General features: G+C 43.1%; 1 protein-coding gene across 1 annotated transcript in view; it reads left to right on the forward strand.

The window, feature by feature from the left end:
* The window catches only part of LOC135983898 (general transcription factor II-I repeat domain-containing protein 2A-like), a 984,084-nt gene that overhangs the window by 286,182 nt on the left and 678,880 nt on the right, over positions 1–19,022 (forward strand). The window lies entirely within an intron of this gene.

Raw genomic sequence — 19,022 nt, forward strand, 5'->3', positions numbered from 1 at the left:
ACTGCTCCACTTCTCCCACCTCCCAGGCTTGCGGCGCCAATCAGCTGTTTGGCGACGCAAGCCTGGGAGGGAGAGAAGCAGAGCAGGGTGGGGAGGAGGCGGAGCAGAGGTGAGCTGGGGCGGGGAGTTCCCCTGCGTGCCGCCCCCCCCTTACTTGCTGCAGGCGGCCCTCCCCGCACCCCCTGCCCCAACTCCCTCCGCCTAAATGCTGGCGGCAACCGGGGCGGCTGAAGATCCGGCCGCCGCGGTCGCCGCCGAAGAAAATGCCGCCCCCCAAATCCTAGCACCCTAGGCGACCGCCTAGGTCGCCTAATAGGTTGCAACGGCCCTGCTCATCTGGTCCTGTATTTGTTTATAAAGTGATAGAATGGTCCTGGGTTCAGATAGTGGGTGAGGCAGTTCTCTATGAACTTACTGTTATTTCCAAATTGTTAGCTGTAAACATCAGGTCAGAGAAGTGTTCTTTCAGCAGCACTTTCAGAAGCAAAGAATCTGTAGCAAGTGAGATTATTCTTAAAGGTGAATCTGTTCTGTGTCTCTCCCAGGTGATAAGACCTAGGGGACTATTTTCTAGTGACAATGGCTGGTTAACTGGTTCCCAGCTGTGATTTTCTGGGGTTAGAGCAGCAAGGGGCTTGAGGGAAGATGAGAGGGAAAACTGGACAGTGCATACACTGATAGTAGCCACATTGAAAGGCAAACCAGAATAATGATGGGAAGGCACCACAGAATTGACAGGTGGTGAGAAAAAGGGCTTCCACACCCTAAAAATAGCCCCTTCTTCAGGTGTCATCCATCCAGTTTTCAGGGCAGAGGTCTGTTCAGGGTTCACAGTCCTGCAGTGTAGAAGATTCTCTGGAAAGCTAAAACTGCATTGGGGGCAGGGAGGTATTTCAAGTGTATAATAGATCCTGACACCCTTTTATGTCCCTCTCCCACATGTAGTGGGAAATTCCTTTCCATAATGTAATGACTTATATTATTACATGACTTGGGATGTGGTCATCCTTCTTCCCTGAGGTATACTGTCACTACCTGGATTCTCCTTGGAATGGAGACTAATGCTCTTAAGTACACTATGGTGCATCCTTGTGCACAGGACTTGTACAGTCAGAAATTCCAGTCAGGTGAGCCACCGTATTCCTGAGAACTGCATTTAGTACTAATGCATATTCCAACACTGCCTCCAGCAGTGATAATAATGGGACAAGTCTAACCATCTTGTCATCTAGCCCTACCTAGAACAGCTCTAGCCAATAGGGTAGTTAAAAACTGGAAGTCATCAGTGACATACCTACACAAGTGCTCCCCCTAGTGGAGCTGTAGGAACAATAGGAATACTGGGAAATTTTACAGACAAACGAACAAAAAGAAATTTAGTCCATACTAGAATGGTCTGCTGGGCATCTCTGAGTATATAAATCAAGAGCAGGTTTATTTCTGAACTAAGAAATTATTCTGAAGTTAATCAGACATGGAGAGATGCCACAGCTGAAGTACAGAATGATAATATTGCAGGATTAGAGTGGTATTCTGGACTCTGCTTTGCCCAGGATAATAATACCAGACTCTTATGATGTCACAAATGAAATCACTAGCATGATATCTGATAAAGAATGATTAGAACAGGGGTCTCAAACAAGCGGCCCGCGGAGCTCTTCCCTGCGGCCCGCCAAGCTCCCCGTGCCCCCCTCCAGTTACTTCCTGTCGCCACCAAACTCCCCTCACCCCGAGTTATTTTATGTGGCAGCTAAGCTCCCTGGGCGCTGCTCCCCAGTGTTTGGGGCCAGGTCTCTCCCCCGGCCCCGCCTGCCACCCCCACGCATCTCCCCCGAGTGTCTCTCGGCCTCACTTGCTGCCCCCTCACCGCCCAGAGCCTGCAGCTCATGCTGACTCCGCTCCGCTCTGCCGGCTTCCAGCATCACCTGCTGCCGCAGGGTCCTAATGCCCCCCTCCACGAGGGCCAGGGCAGGCTGCCCTTCCCCCGCCCTTCTGCCCTAGTCCTGAGCCTCTCCAATGCCCCAAGCTTCTCCAATGCCTCATCCCCAGCCCTCATCCAGGCACCCCCTCCTATCCCCAAACTCCATCCCAGAGCCTGCACCCCCACCCTCTGCCTGGAGCCTGCACCCAGCACCCAAACTCCATCCCAGAGTCTGCACTCCAGACCCCCTCCCCCATCCAAACTCCCTCTCAGAGGCTTAGGCAATTTTGGGGGTGGAATTTTGGGGGGGCAGGTTCTGGGCACCACCAAAATTTCTACAAACCTGCCACCCCTGGAAGAGGCAGAGCAGGGGTGGAGTGGTGGTGCAGCCAGTGCAGTGGGGGGGCTTTACTGAGTGTATATATTTTATTAAAACTGTTTGGAGGGGGAGGAGGAGGAGGAGGAGGAGAAGAGATGGAGCAGGGGCAGGGCCTCATGGAAGGGGTGGAGTGGGGGCGGGGCCAGCGAGGGGGGGGGTGTCAGTGATGCGGCCCTCGGGCCAATGCACTAGTCCTCATGTGGCCCTCGTGGTCATTTGAGTTTGAGACCCCTGGAATAGAATATAACTGGTGAGTTGAGTGACTGATGAGAGATCACATTCAAACTGATGATAGGAAGTAAGCTCCTAACCTCCTGCTCAAACAATGAAAGGAAAAGGTACAGCTGCATAGCATTTAAGAGAGCACTGTGACCATGGAAACACCGGCCTCTCTTGTGCACCAAATCATTATTGCAGAAACAAACTTGAAAGAGCCACAGGAACAGTTCAATGATCACTCCCTATCAACATCTGGTATGATAAATATCTTCCACAGAAGGAAGCAAGTTACCAAGTCTTCAGCACAAAACAAACAGCAGCCCAAAGCCTCATTTCCTACTGGATCTGCGCATGTCCTGCATAGCAGCCCCTGGCTCCAGGAAATCTTCCTGGACAGTCAGAATGGGATCCACTCAGCCAGCAGTCCTCAGAGCACATTACTGATGACTTAGTGTCACCTTCCATCCAGGGAGAAGAGGGTTCTGGACAAGAAAATGAACAGCACAAATCTGCCTTACAGTTCACACCAATACCCCTTCTTGATTAGCATTTACCTTTGCTGGCAGAGAAGACACTGGAGTAGCTGCAATCTTAGCCCTTTCCTCCCTCTTGAAAGAGTGCCAAGGACCCCAGGGAGCCTAAAGGATGCTCTTGCTGATGACTGTAATTGATTTGCTTAACGATGGTATCAGAGTTGGCTGTGCCTGTAATGTTTTACCCCAGATCCCTAAGTGGCCCCCTCAAGGATTGAACTCACAACCCTGGGTTTAGCAGGCCAATGCTCAAACCACTGAGCTATCCCTCCCCCCAATGTTTTGTGTCACTGCCGCCTAATGGAATACATGCAGATAGACATTACCCCTTGTTCCTTTACAGGAGTGGGGGTGCAGAGGGAGAGGGGGGATAGTTTAATTGTTTGAGCACAGATGTAGGCTGGTGGATACAATCACCAGCCTGGGACAGACAGCCATGCCCAGTTCAGTTTGTAGCCCTTACTGCAAGACCCTGTTTATTCTTACACACACACAATGTGAAACAGTAGCAGCAAGTAACAGGCCTGTTCCCATTAAGATTGGGGGGCCTTCTGGGAGCTTAATGATCAGGACCATGAGGTTCTACAGAATCTACTCATCCTCTAGAAATCGTCTGTTTCTGTCACAGGGGAGCATTCTCCTAGCCCTCTCCTGGTCTCAGACTCCCTGGTGGCTCTGGGGCCCTCATTTATATCCCCTAGCTGGCAATCATCTGACCCAATCACTGGATACCATCCAGCTGGATCTGATGATGCCCAGCACTTGCTTGTTGGGATCTTCTCCTTAATAGGGCTGGCTGGCCCCTTTGTTCTTAAAAGAGCAGACTACCCTGTTACAAAAGGAGTGGGAGCCAGATTCAGGGCTCGGATTCAGCTGGTACACGCGGATACAGCACGAACACCTCTTTCATGCTGCCACTTTATTCTTCAGAATCTAAGCTTTCATTTTAAAAGAATGAAGTCTCTAGCTTACAGCTGCTGAGAGAGCCTCAAAAATAGGAACTAAGTATAACTGATAAAGTGATGTCTGTCTGCATTGGCAGAATGTGAAATAATCACTCAGAAGTGTGGACTGCCCCTTCATCTCCGTGCACACTGACAAGGCTGATGGCAGTAACCAGCTCATGTTTCATCAATGCCTGGAAAAAAGGGGAGGGAGAATTGTGTGTTAAAGAGCTGTCCAATCTACTGAGAGGGACAGCTTCTTCTGGCACCATGAGGATTGGGCCTGGGAAAATATTGCTACTTTTCCCATCACCCACTCAAGAAGCCAAGCCCAAGGAACTTAGGAGAGTCCCGCAGGGCATCCATGTCCCCCACAGAGGAGTCAAATTCAAGATCTCCAGTAGGACATAAGAGCCTCATCAAGGGGAAGCCAAGAGCTTAACACCTCCTGCCACTGCAAACACACTTTACTATCAATGTAAAGTGTTAGTCTATCTGTTAGTCTTAAAGGTGCCACAGGACTCTCTGTTGCAATGTAAAGTGAGTCACTTGATTTTTTTGTATGATACACCCAAAGTTTATCTCACTAATCCTCCCCCAAATCCTGTTATGATGGACCAAAGTCTTATGTGTTTGGGGAGGGAGTAATGAAAAATTGCTTCTTCATCCTGCTCCAAAATGCCAAGACTGTCCATGCTAAGAAAATTAAATATGAGCCATGGGCTCGGAAGGGTTGAACCATACATTGGATATGCACACCCTGATTCTGAAATAGGAATCATGATTCTATGAAAATATGCTAATGAGTGTGAATATAATATAACTGGAATATGCTTCATGCAAAAGGTCTCTTGTAAGTATCATTACAAAGCTTATAATCTACTGAGTGTGGTCATCCTATTTGTATGTATGTATCATTCTTGTATCTGAAACTAGAAATATGAAATATAACTCTGAGGTCCTATTGTAATTATGCAAAGTGTGGGCCATTAATGGTGGTTTGGAATCTTGATTGCTCCCATCAATTAGGACAATTGGTTGTAAATGGCTCTGTTTAATTAACCCAGAGTAAGTAATTAATTCCTGGGGGAGCAAACAGCTGTGCATATCTCTCTATCAGTGTTATAGAGGGCAGACAATTTATGAGTTTACCTTGTATAATCTTTATACAGAGTAAAACGGATTTAATTGGGGTTTGGATCCCATTGGGAGTTGGGTGTCTGGGTGCTGGAAAGAGGAGCACTTCTTAAGTTGTTTTCAGTTAAGTCTGAAGCTTTGGGGGATGTGGTTCAGACCTGGGTTTGCAGCAGGCTGGTGTGTCTGGCTCAACAAGGCAGGGTTCTGAAATCCCAAGATGGCAGGGAAAAAAGGCTCAGAGGTAGTCTCAGCACATCAGGTGACAGTCCCGAGGGGGTCTCTGTGACCGAACCTGTCACAACCACGTTAGGTAGCCTGACAGCCCTCATATATGTGAATTTAATTCCTAAGCTGGTAATGCTGATATATAGAAAGTTGCAGAGTGGACAGGAAGAGGTTATAAAAGTACATGAGGAAAAGAGAAATGTGAGAAGCAACAAAGCCATTTATGTTTATGATGTTAATCTTTCCTCACTATTAACTTTGAGGGTGATGCTCACAGTCGCTCTTTCTGATGGACAGAAGATATTACACGTATAATCACCACTATCAGCTTGGTGACACTGGAGAGAACCAGGGACACATTTTCTTTCTTCAGCTCATCTATGGACAAATTTGTTCTGTCTTTAGAAATTTTTATTTCCCCATCATATTCAGCTACAATCAGTGTCTGGTGCCTGTATCCAAACACCAGCTGACTGCGATCTACTGGTAAAGAAGCCACAGGAAAAAAGACATTCCAGCAATACAGCAGCTGGGAGAGCTATAACTTGAGGGACAAGGAGCTAGGTAAATGGAAAGGGAATTAGAAATCAAAGCATAAAGGTTTGATATTGGGGTGTAATGGGCTGGCTTTTCCATTCTTTGGACCACCTCCAACCACCTGGACACTTGTGCATTTGTAAGCACCACTATTTATTATTGTTATTTATTGAGTCCCCTCCACTAGTTCAGCCTTGTGCAGCTACTTGTATTTGGAAGTAAACTCCCCCTTAGACCACTTTCCAGAGAAGGAGAGGGAAAGCTACTCTCATCTTGAGAGCCTGGTTCCTGCCAGCTTTCTCCCTTGCATGTCTTTCCTGTCCTTTAACTGTTCGCGGTTGATGGATTGATTGCTCTCATTAGCTCACTAATCCCCTGCCTAATTAAGATATTGAGTTCCCATCCCCAACAATTAAATATACTGTGTGTGGGGTGGGAATAACTAGTATTTTAGTGTCCAGAGTGCTGGGTCAGCTCTACGATCCTAGTACTCTGTCACATGGGGAAGTGCCTAAGCTGTGCTTAGCAATGCAGGTAGGGTGTGGATGAGGAGACAGGGAACTAAAATAAATGGCCTAGGAAACCGTAGGTGGCATCCTGAGAGACATGGTTTAGGTAACAAAACTACAAGACGGGGTAAAATGAACTGATCATTACTGTCATCCTTGGAAATGGTGCTCCCTGAAGGTTGGGGTTCTGGTCCAGCACAGTGCCAGTATGGACAAAGACCTTCACGTTGAACGAGCAGGGAGAACAAATGCCTGTCTCATCCTGAAGAGACATAACTCATGAGAATCCCTCCAAATGTCCCCACCAAAAATATCTGAGGTGTAAGACATGCTCACCTCCTTGTAGGCGTTACGATGGTGAACACATTTGATGTTTCAAAGGTTTGGAGGAGAAAGCAATACTGCAAAGTAACACAAGGGGCTGCCACCTCCTCCCTCCACATGTGGAGCGGGTGCTGCGTCTGCAGTAGACGCCGTTCCTGTCCAAACAGGGAAGCCCTACATTAGTATAGTACTCCTCTCTGTGGAAGCCTCTCTCCTGCCTCAAAGGCGTGGAGCCAGTTATGTGGGAATGGGGGTGGGGGAGAGAGAGGATGGGGGTGTCCATTCAAACTAGCCGAGGGCTAAGAAAAGTTCCTCACAAAGAATAATTATTTCTATATATCATTCAAGAAGATAGGCTATAAAATCAGTAATGGTCAAAGTTAGAGATGGAAAAGATCTATTATAACATCCAGACTCTATGCAAAGGACAGTGTGTGTCTGGTGCAATGGCCGGAGAAACTTTTAAGTGACTCAAGCAATGAGGCTTCCTTTGGGAGAATATTCTATTGTCCAGCTTCACTGCTAAGAAGATTTGTCCTGACACTTGTCTTATATGCTTCCTTTCTTAAATTAATTAAATTATACTCCTAGTTATATCCCCTCTGCCCTCTTAAACCATCCCACTACCTTCTTGGTACTTGTATTCCTTCAAATAGAACACAGTTAGGTCCCATCTTACTCATCATTTAGTGAAGGGAGACAATTTCTCTGTTTCTTGCGGGCTTCCAGGATGCTCCTGATGGTGCTCCTGTGCAGACAACATCAACACATGCCCACTTGGTCACAGGCTCCAGAGCGAAGGTTCATCTCAGTCATTGAACAGGCCTCTGAGAAGGAATTGTTTAGAGGACAAGTAGGGAGTTAAAGAAACATTTTAAAAGAGGCCAAAGAGAGCTAGGCACACAACTCCTATTGAAAAGCAATGCACGTGAATGTCTAACTTCTTTAGCGAAATAGGAAAGTCCCAGGCTTTGCCTACGACAACAGGATCATGGCCTGAAATTGAACATGTAACTTGTGAGAGGTTACCAGTCATCAGGTTGTTACCCGTGACATGGCCACTGAAGACGAGAAGGACAGCAAGAAATAGCTGCTGCTGATTGGGAGACATCGTTAATGTCCAAATCACAAAACTAGTTTAAGTTCTTTTAGTTTGATCTCTTCTTTCACTGTCTCTCCTTATTTCCAGTTTCCTTCTTTTTTTGTCTCTTTCTCCTTTTCTACAGTTTTGGTTTCTCTTTCAGCTCAGCCACCTTTCCCAATTTTCCAAGCATTGGAGACAGTGCTGTAAAGAAAGAAAGATTCATAAATATAACATTAAGATACCAGTGTAGAAGTGTCACAATCCTTATAGCAGACCAAAGGAAACAGTGTGTTTATCATTTAATATATTCTGCCTATCAGTTTTCTAGCTTTTACATTGCTGTTTGTAAAGGAAATGGGCAACAAAATTTATTTGTAATTTATTTTAAGAGGTCATTGTCAATATAAAAGTTATGTACTTAAAAAAAAAATCTTACCTTGTTACTAACAACTCCTTAAGACTGAAAGCGTTATGCATATAATTATTTCTGTTTCTATAATTAGATGCTAGTCTCTTCTATATTTCTTTTCGGTTGTAATAAAAACTGTATTAGACTAATAAAGTATCTGAAACAATTAAAAACTTTCATTTATTGTTCATTATTTCTAGTGCTGCAAGAGTATATTTTAATTTGCCAAAACCCGGTTCTCAGTGACAATTTATGCAGTCATATTTCTCTTATTATTAGTGCTGGTTGAATAATACACACACACACACACACACACACACACACACACACACACACACACACACACACACTTACTTCTTCTGTCAACTGATGTGAATTTTTCACCAGGTTGAATAATACCCATTAAGGTGGGTTTAGTAGGCTGCAACCCTGAGCCAGCTCCCAGATGACCATTTAAGTTATTTCCATCCAGCTCTTCCCAGACTGTCAGCAAAGTCTCTCAGATAAACAAAACTTGAAACAAAAACCTTCACAATGTTTGTTTCTCTACAGGCACCTCTGCTGAGATGCAGTTTTTCAATGTTCCTCCACAGTTTAGAGATGAAAGCAGAGTCAAACAATTCAGTCTCATTTTCCCTGGCATGTAGAGGTTGGCAGGTAACCTCTTCCTACCACTGTCTCTCCCCATTATGATGGAAGAGGGAAATTGTATGATGTACTCCTTCCTAGAACTTGTCCTCTTTGTCTGAGAAGGAGGAGAGCCCTGTCTCGTCCTATACTGGTCCTAGATGCTAAAGAAAACAGTAGCCTGGGGTTTTTCCAGACACGGTTACCATGGGACCACTTCTTCTCTCTCAATGTATTCCTCTGCTGTTCTTGGGGTCTCTGTCTGCCCCAGAACTCCTGAAACAGGTTAGCCTGCCCCGAAGATTTCCCCCTCTGGCATTAAAGGGTTAATATATCCTGTTACGAAGGGGATTTTCAAAGGCTCCTAAGAGTGCATCCTCACTAGGAAAAAGGGAGTGTTTTTATTGTACGTAAGCTAACAGGTGGTAACTAACATGATGTAAAACCTAGTGAAGACAAGGCAGTTTATAGTTTTCACATGTGTTAGCAGGTCAAGTTAAGGACTATGAAGGAACCTTATACCAGTGGGAGCATTATAATGTAAGGCATAACAACCTCATTTCTGGCATTTCTCACACATGAGACCAAGTCACCGAGAGCAGCTGTGGGAGCGTGAAGAGACTGAGATCTCCTAGAGCAGTGGACACAGATATGGAAGAGAAGGGAAGTCAGGCACTTATTTCCATTGCACTGCCCAAAGCAGACAGTGAGAGCCCCTCACTGGGCATATGGAGGTGCAGGACAGCTGCTGGTGGTACTGGGGTATCTGGAAGAAGGGATGAAGGAGGTGGTGATGGGGGAAACTTGGGGTGACAGAGTGTATGGGTGCTTGACAACTACGGAGGGTGGCAGTGCCTGAGCTGGGAGGGCAGGTCCCTCCCCACCATTTATCCTGTTGTTGCCTCCCTGCTTTTCCCAGCTGCTGTTCCATGGTGGCTAGGGAGAGTTGAAGCAGAAAGCAGGTGCCATTTTGGCCCCTAGTGGCTGAGAGGAGTCACTGCATGAGAATCCAGCTGTGCAGCAGGCAAACATGAGGAAGGGGTGGAGCCTCTGAAGTTACGAGTGTCACATGAGATTAGGGTGACCAGATGCCCTGATATTAAGGACTTTGTCTTATATAGGTAACTATACATCCCCTCTGAAAAAAGTGTCCCGATTTTTCACACTTGCTATATGAGATGTGTGACATCTGGCAGGTCTGCTAAGAAATCAAAGAGAATGAAATCCTCCATACTGCTACGTGTGGCAGGCCCAAGGCCACTGGAGAACTACAATGCATTCCTGTGGGAGCATGTGTTCCAAAGCGTATGACAGGAGGACACAATCCCTAGGACCTACTTCTGATGTACAGTAGTTACAAAACAGTAATACATCAGGAAACTAGGACAGAAGGAATACTACAACAAGAATGCCCCATGGTTATCCCCATTGTATGGAAGAAATTACAAACAGAAAGTGGCAAACTGCTCAGGTAACAGCATGCCATCCACAAGCAGGTCATATGTCATACCCATTCTGGGGGCCACACCTATAGAAGCTATGGGACATGTCTAAACAAAATGAAAACAACAAGGAGTCTGGTGGCACCTTAAAGACTAACAGATTTATTTGGGCATAAGCTTTCGTGGGTAAAAAACCTCACTTCTTCAGGGAGACAGTAGCGCTTTCTTGTGGGCTTACAAAATGCTTCTGACAGTGCTCCTGTGCTGACAGCACTAACACAATGTCCCATCCGGTCACAGGCATCGGGGGAAGATTCATCTTGGTCACTCTGCAGAAGGAACCATTTTAAGGACAAGTAGCTGTGTGATGAAAAAGCCATTGAGTTAAAGAGGCAGTATTTACTGGCAGGTTCGTCTGTGCTGGTTGGGTTTGGCTGCAATTGTGTTTTATTTCCATTTGATTTTTTTATAAAGAGGAGATGGAACAGTAGCCACTGGAGTCAGTTAGTATTGGGTATTAACCTTAGGTAAACCTGACCCATGTGAGCTCCATGTCAAGGAACTGGCACCAGGCAATAAAGACCAGTGTCTTTTCATCACAACTTTTTGTCTCACCTTTATTACAGAGATTGCCTAGAATTCATTCAATTCTAGCCACAATGGGTTTTAAATTAGACTAGAAGTTGTCTGGGGTAGGGGCCATGACTTCTTGTATGTTTATACTGTGCTCAGTACAGTGGGCCCCCGATCCAGATTGCAGCCTTTGATTCTACCACATGATAAATAAAGATAAAACAGATACCCAGCACAGACGTTATTTTAAACTATATTTCATTTCGTATTGTTGCGCTCAACAGCCCAAATGTTAAGGGTAGTGTGAGTGCTTATAAATCGAAGGTGATCATCTGGCCTTATGGTTTTTCTCATCCTGTGGAGGAAATGTAGGATGTTTGCACAAGCGCTCAGTTATTAGAGTTGGGTGATATTTTTCATCCAAAACTTTTTTCCAGCAACAAATGCAGACTCAGTAACACTGAAATGGTTTTGCCAATTTGTGTATGTTCCACCAAACTGTTTCAGATGCCCGCCCCCCTCAAAAAATCCCCAAACAGCAAAATATTTTGCTTTGACATTTTCAAATTAAACATTTAGATTTTTCAGTTTGAAACAACTTTTTGTTTCAAAATTTCCTTCAGTTTTATTTAAAATACAATCAACCAAAAACATTGTAAACTGGTCAAAATCAATACAAAATGTTTCAATTTTGTCAAATCCAAACATTTTGTTTGACCCAAAGCAACTTTGTTTTTTTAAAAAAAACCTTTTTGGTTTGCCAAAAATTTTGAAAAATGTCCTTTTGGTTCAACCCCAAATTATTATTTCTTTCCCTATTTTTCAGCATTGCCAGTTAACTGAAAAATCCATTATTCGCATAGCTCATTGTACAGTCCTCTGAAGTGCACCCTGAATTGTGCTATCCTGTTCCCATAGTGCTGACCTGCAAACTGCACCCTGGATTTATCTTGCAGCTGCCAATCCCCTTATCACTGGCATCAATTCTGCGTTGTCAATTAAAAGGATTATCTTTCCCAGCACACAGCTCTAATTATAATCTAACTCAGTTTATCTGAAGTACATTTTGGTAGCATTGCCATTATGCAAATATAAATTTATTATCCACTCATTATGTTTTGACTACAGTGTTGCTAATTAGAGGCAATTTAACTGCCTTAAAAAAAAAATCCTTTCCTCTCCATGCACTTTCACTAACTTGAAAACTGTACAGAACGCACATCAAGCACAGCATTAGAGAAGAAAACCTGCAGTTAACAACTCCGGTTTAATCACCTTAATTGACTTTCATTATGTAGAAAGCCACTTATAAAGTGCAAATTATTCTGATTGACTTCAGTTTGGTGACAGGAATGTGAAAGATAAGGGGCAGTTTATTCTGATCACATTTGTAATGCTATAATAGCCCAAATCTTACATAAATTTGGTGCAGTTGCCTACCTTAATTAATCCAGTTACAGGATTTCCCTTTGTAACGGTATTTGACTATGGAGAAAAACTGCTTCAGGAAATTTGCGGTAGTTTTGAAACTGGACTATTTTCAGAATTTAGGTTCATATGCATGGAACAAGAACTCCACGGTTGTCTTGAAGTGGAGTCTGCACATCCTCTCTCGCCCACAGGCCTGCTCAACTACACCAGTAGGGGCACAGAAGAAGCAGGAAAAGCACCAACAAAAGCTGCAGGATGTCTTCCCCTGGATCCGGGCCTAGCAGCGTGGAATGACTCACTTGACAACCTTCCCTAAAGCCACCACCCCTGCACTGCCAGCAGCCCACACCTTAGCAATGTGACCTGGTTTGGGAAGGGAAGGGGAGAGATCCCAGAGTGCACAGAGGAGTTAATATCTCTTTAGGCTACGTTAACTTTATGCTGCATTCGCGCTAGTTTTTCTGCAGTTCTTGGCAGGGAGCATAATGCTTAGCACAGCTCAACCCCAGCTCCCACTTCCTGGCCTAGCCCCATTTTTTCAAATCAACAAAGGGCAAAAAGGGGATTTTTTTTCCTGTCGAGGAGAAAGGTAGCTATGTGTGAGTGTATTTGGGAGCCACTATACCATCACTGGTCGCAAAGGTCTTAATCCCTAGAAATCTTTCATTGATGTTTGCATAGGGAAAGGGACTCGTTAGCTTTTAAAACAGTTTCTGATCCATTTGGACATCTCTGATGATGGCTATTTGCTTTTGCTTCTGTTAAGTGATTACCATGCCATCTTGCAGTAATTTTGTTAACTTTTCTTTCTTAGATGATCACTTAACAATATCTAAAAAGGATTTAAGTAAGAAAAACAAACTATACTCCATTGCACTCAATCATTTCTTCTCTTGTGGACTTTGTCGCTGTATGTCAATATGCTGTTCCTATCATATGTACAGGGGCGAGGGAGCAATCCTACTCTATTAGTGCTGGTGGCACTAAGATTTTGCATCCAGAGACGCCTCGTTGCACCCATAACCGCCTCCTTTCATTCAGGTGCTATTCTTTTAGCACTTCAAAAATATACTTTACACAAGAGTTTAGGAGTGCTCAGAGTTCCCCAGAAATATTTCCACCCCTAATTCTCAAAAGAGAGAGAAAAATCAAACAAAGTTTGTTGCTAATACTAAAAGAATATTAAACAATCGAAAACACAACTTGGAACAGGCTTCTGCAAACTTAACCTTCAAATACATGATTCTGCATCCTAGGAACACTAGGGGTCCCCAGTGGACTTTCAAAAGCTTGGGGAGAAAAAAAAGGAGACCAGTTTTCTTGAACTTCTGTTCAGAATAAATCCCAGTACCCCACTCTCCTCCCATGCTAAGCTCTGTTGATACCAGGGGCGAAAACAACAACATTAATGTTCCGATGTAAAGGGAAGAAAGAAACCACAGTGTTGTGCCCACAGGTATGTAGGGTTCTCTGGGAGTGGGTTTACTTTCTATCTAGAACCAAGTATCCAAAGCTTTTTGTCAATTTAATTCATATTTTGATGTAGGGTGTGGTTTTTTTTAATTAATTCCTTCTGGAGATTTTATCTTTAATTTGTTGAGTGAGTTCAATGTTCATGTAACTGAGAGACTTAACAGCTCTGGCTAGAATCCAGCATAGCGCAGGCAGATTCTGAGAAAGCTAAACCTAAAACACAGTTTCTATTTCAGGCCTGGGCTTCTGCTGGATAGAAGTGGTGGTTTTGAGACATCACAAGCATGAGGGAGAAGAGAAAAGACTATGATGAGATCACAGAACTCATTTGTATTGTGATTTGAGTCATCAGGCATCAGTCAAATAGCCAAAATACATGAAATTACTGCACCAACTATCCCTTGGACATCTGCAATATGTTTTCCCTGGAAAAGTTTTCCAGTAGCAACACCACTCACTTTATAAATAACAGACTAATAAACCAGAGATGGGCCAGGGACACTGCAAGTCTGAGTTTCCTCTCAGACCAGTTTTACACCAGGATAGCTCTGCTGACTTCAGCAGAGTCGCTCCTCATTTATACTGGTGTAAACCAGAGGAGAATAGGCCCAAAGTTAGGATCCATGTCTATTTTAGGATTAGGCTAAAGTTCAGGGTTCAAGGCTAATCCATTCTAAAATAAATGTATGGATTCAGACTGAACAGCTTCCATATCTCACAAGCTACTCTTGTGAGATTTTCAGCATGTTAAACAGTGGAAACCTTGGGCAACTGGCAGTTTTGGTTTGGTTTTGGTTTTTTTGTTTTGTTTTGTTTTCAAATTTTGGCTGAAATATAGTAAAAATGGCCGTTCCTATAAAATGTTGGCCACATCTGTGCCAGGACATGATTTTCTTCCCATTTCCATCAAACCTTTTAGTTTGGAGGGGGACGGGGACGTAAGAAAGGCTACATGTGTATTGTTTCCCTTTATGTCCCCACATGGGCATGTAGTCTAAGGAATACTTAATGTCCAGACCTTTGACAATTAAATCTTATTTGGGCCATCCACTGAGTTTACACTTCTGCTATAAACAATGAAGAGATCACTTCCTCTGTGTAGACAACATAACGTTTCCATATGCCACCAATCCTTTCAGCATTGTGGTGCATTCTCTCAGAGCCCAGCTGCGTGAGTGAGAAAAGAAGCAAACCATTCTGCTTTTGTCCAAGTTGCAGTCCTTTAACTGTCTCATTGAAATTTGTTTTCTAATTAATGCTCTTCAAAGCAGAGTTTTATGTCATTTGATATCAAAGTGTTTGGGATATCATTCAGCATGCAAGGAGGGCAATGATTTCCATTTCCATAATTAATACAACTTGGACTTTATTCAAAATTTCTCCCTGTATCTTTTAATAGATGTACAAAGCCAGAGCCTATGGATATCCCATCTTTGACTTTCCTCGGTAAGGTCCTGAGGAATATGCCCCACATTTCTGATCAAAACGTCGGAATAGCCAAAGGAGAAATGACCCCTGAGAATTCATTCCAGATTTTACATTAAGCTCAGCGAATGCAGGGACAAAACATAAAAAGTTTAGCCAGTGCTATGTGAACGCTACTACAGTGTGAAATTCACTCCTTTGCAAAGGGTCAGCAAAAGGCTTTTGCATTGGATAAATGTCACTTATGCAATACTTAAATCCCAAAGCAGAGTTTACATCTGTTTCTGTCTGTTGGCACGGAAGTGAATTTCACCCAGAGTGCAGACACAATCCATAAAGTTTATATTTTATGTACCTCACTATTGAATCTCAGTGCCTTCATTTAAACATCTCCCCAGAAACAGGGGACATAGAATCTATCTTCCTGAAGCTAAAACTGATGCACTTTTATAAGCATTCTAAGTTTAAAGGGCTGTCATTTCAATTCTGAGTATCTGACAGCTCTATAATTCATCTCTGTGCCACCACCGAGCAGTATACGATGCCCCTATATCATTTCCCCAAAGAGCTTTTTGCTTTTTTTGTTGTTTTAAAGTATAATGATATATCATTAGTATTTTTAAAATGCTCTAAAGGGCAGATGCTAAATGAATATTGCATTTACGCTTTATTAGTGTGCTGTGCAAAGTGCTTTCCAGCAGGCGTTCCAAACCAGTATTTAGCACTTTTTGCAAAAAAACAAACCAAACCAAAAAAAAAACAAAAAAACAAAAAAAACCCCAACAACAACAAACCCCATTTGCCTCAGTTATACTGCCAGAATTCAGGCTTAACAAAAATACCAATTTTCATTTGCAAATCCTTTTGAATTTGTAATGGCATTTTGTTAGTGATGGAAATGACAGAATGGACACCATAGACTTAAGGGCTCCACAATAAGAATTCATGCTGAGAAAAATCTGTATTTTATTCTTAAATCCAATTTCTTGTTAGCTTTCTAAAAAATTGGTCTCCATTAGAAATGTCAAAGAACAATGTAAAGTTGGGCAGGATGATTCTATCAAAGGGCTAGAATGTAGCTTTAGGCACAGCCATGAGCAATGGCTGCACCACCCCAGGAGGCAGTGTGACTTACCTACTGGTAACACTTCCATCCTTGCTTCCTCCTTGCTCCTAGGGTAGTAATTGACTGTTGACCTACACCAGCAGCAAATTATTACAGCCCTACACTGCTCAACCACTCTGGCCAGGAAAGAAGGGAGCGGAGCCAAATCTGCGCTTGTTCCCCACCTCTCTTTCCTCATTTGCTCCAAGGAGGAAGTACAGCCCCATTTATTCCTATGTACCTAGACCAGGTTGCCTGAGTAGAGATGTAAGGGAGGATGCTGTTTCTTACTGCCCTGCACATGTAGTCTGAGTCACCTTTTAGCCCTGACTTAATACAAACATGGTATGGTTGTTGATCTGATGGTACCGAACATTTCCATTAAATGCTAGCATCCTATTTCCCAAACTGAAAATTTTAAAACCTATTTTGAGTTTGTTTTCTATGTAGTCACAAAACGATCATTTGTCTTTAAGACGGAAGCAGTGCTATACATTAAAATATTACCCCAATGAGCCAGATCCTGCCTTGGGATTAGCAGAGATGCTGGGAGCACCTCTTCTGCAAACAGAATCCTGATAATGCAGGGCAGGAATCCATAAGGTAGGGGTGCACTTTCTTACTCTTCTGAGAGTCTAGGGTCCGGTAGCTTGTTGCTACCCAGCCCTTCATGCTGATGGAGTGTAGTCATTCACAATTGGGCTCATAGATACCAATGTCAGGCCAGATCCTTGTCTGGTGTAAATGGCCACAGCTCCATTTACTTCAATGGTTCACTGAAGGTCTCTTTACACCAGCTCAGGGTCTAGCAGGTCATATTTGTATTACTTCATCTTTATCTTATCACTTGGAGAGCAATATGAAGGCACCATGTTGTAGATAAATATTCCAATTCTTTTGTAACTTCTAAATAACCTCAGTCAGGGCCAGGTAATTTTGAAATTCAAACAGCCAGCTAGTACACAAGTTAAAAGCTTTGCTCTTATTGCCATTAGGGAGACATCACTTATCTCCTCCAAACTGCTAAAAGATAGTGGTATAGTGCTGTCACTTCTAATGAAAGAAAGAGCCAGATCCTCGTCCACTACAATTTCCCACTCAGTCATAAAGTACTGAGGTATTCTAAATTGTGATGATCCTAGGGGCATTTCCAGAGTCAACAAAGTATGAGATACATTAACAAAGTCCATGTGATTCCTTTCCATCTGTTGTGTACATACATTCTGTAGCCAAAATCCTTATGAATAGTTGCAAAAAAACAACCAAACCACAAGCAGAATAGCCACTTTTCAAAGTCAGGTATTTTAATTATCTATATTATTTTTCCTTCAAACCCCCAGAAGTGACCAGTGTCTGTAACACGGGGTTTAACTTTGAAATCAGAGCAAGTTTTTCCACTATTTGAGACAACTGTCCCTCCAAAATGGATCAGAGAGATTACATTAATATATAATTTAGAGCTAATCTTCCTTTTCATGCTCACCACATAAAAAGGGAAACATACAACACCTTTCCTCCTATCTAAGTATTATGGGTAATTGTCTGTTTTCCCAGTTTGCTCTTTATTAGGAAGAGAGACCTGACAAAATTGTAATGCAAAAACGGAAAGACAAACATACATAATGGATCTTGCTCCTTTTGCAGGAAGAGTTGAAGACAATTGCTTTGAAATTGATTGAGAAAACTGCCTCGGAGCTGTCTATGCAGGAAAACACCCAACTCTTTACCTAGCCAAGCGTAACAAGTGAAGATCTAATGGTCCTTACTAGGAGATGGGATCAAAAGGATTGAAACTTATTCTATGCTGCCATTTAAAAGTGGACAACACTATAGCTGTTGCCTTAGGATGAAGGTCACTGTTTGGCATATGCTTTTGCACTGTGGCAGAGGAAGAGGATGACTTCAATTTAGAAATGTTAGGATCATCCACAGCTTAAAAGAGAATGAATAATTCTAGCAATCTGGTAAAAATTTCAACAGCCTTTCAAGGTTTCTACCTTCAGTTAAATTACATTTCTCCAAGCTTTATCTGCCAGCGCTTGCCTGGAAAATTGCCTTCCAGTCTGAAAACTGGCAAATAAGATCCCAGCTTGGAAGCATCTTTTAATTTATTCTAACTGATACACTATACCTGAACCTGATGAGATGAGTTAAGGATGGAGGACCTGCTCCTGACCTGACTTCCAGTCCATCAAGTTCATCTGCCTGTAAGTTGTTAGGCTGCAGAAGGCACATCACATCAGATATTAAACTCATACTATGCTTGATCTTAGCCTAAAAACTCATAAGTGTTAATTTATAGCAGGGAAAATCCATGTAATTTCACTTATTTACTGGTAATCTTTGAAAACTTTAAAAAAAAACCTCAGTGAGGTTTGTCTTCTTTAATGTACTGTACATACACAAGTATGGAGAGGAGAGTATATTGTACTCTCATATGTGCTGCAGGGTTCTACATACATTTATGTTGTAGTTTGGTACTCACATACTGCATGATATTGAAGTTCTTTCCATACTGAGTTTAAACTTCTTGTCTTGACTTCCAAGGCACGGCACAACTCTCACCCTGCCTATATCTCAGTTCTTTTTTCTCTCTGTTTTCTACCTTGTTGGTCGGCCATTTCCTCTTCTACTCCCTTTGGGCCTGACCCAACACCTACTGAAATCAATGGAAGGTCTACCCCGTAGACTTCAAAAGAGCTTTAGATGAGGCACAGTGTCTCCC

This window comes from Chrysemys picta, chromosome 5 (genome assembly GCF_011386835.1).
Source record: "Chrysemys picta bellii isolate R12L10 chromosome 5, ASM1138683v2, whole genome shotgun sequence".
Classification (NCBI taxonomy): domain Eukaryota; kingdom Metazoa; phylum Chordata; order Testudines; family Emydidae; genus Chrysemys; species Chrysemys picta.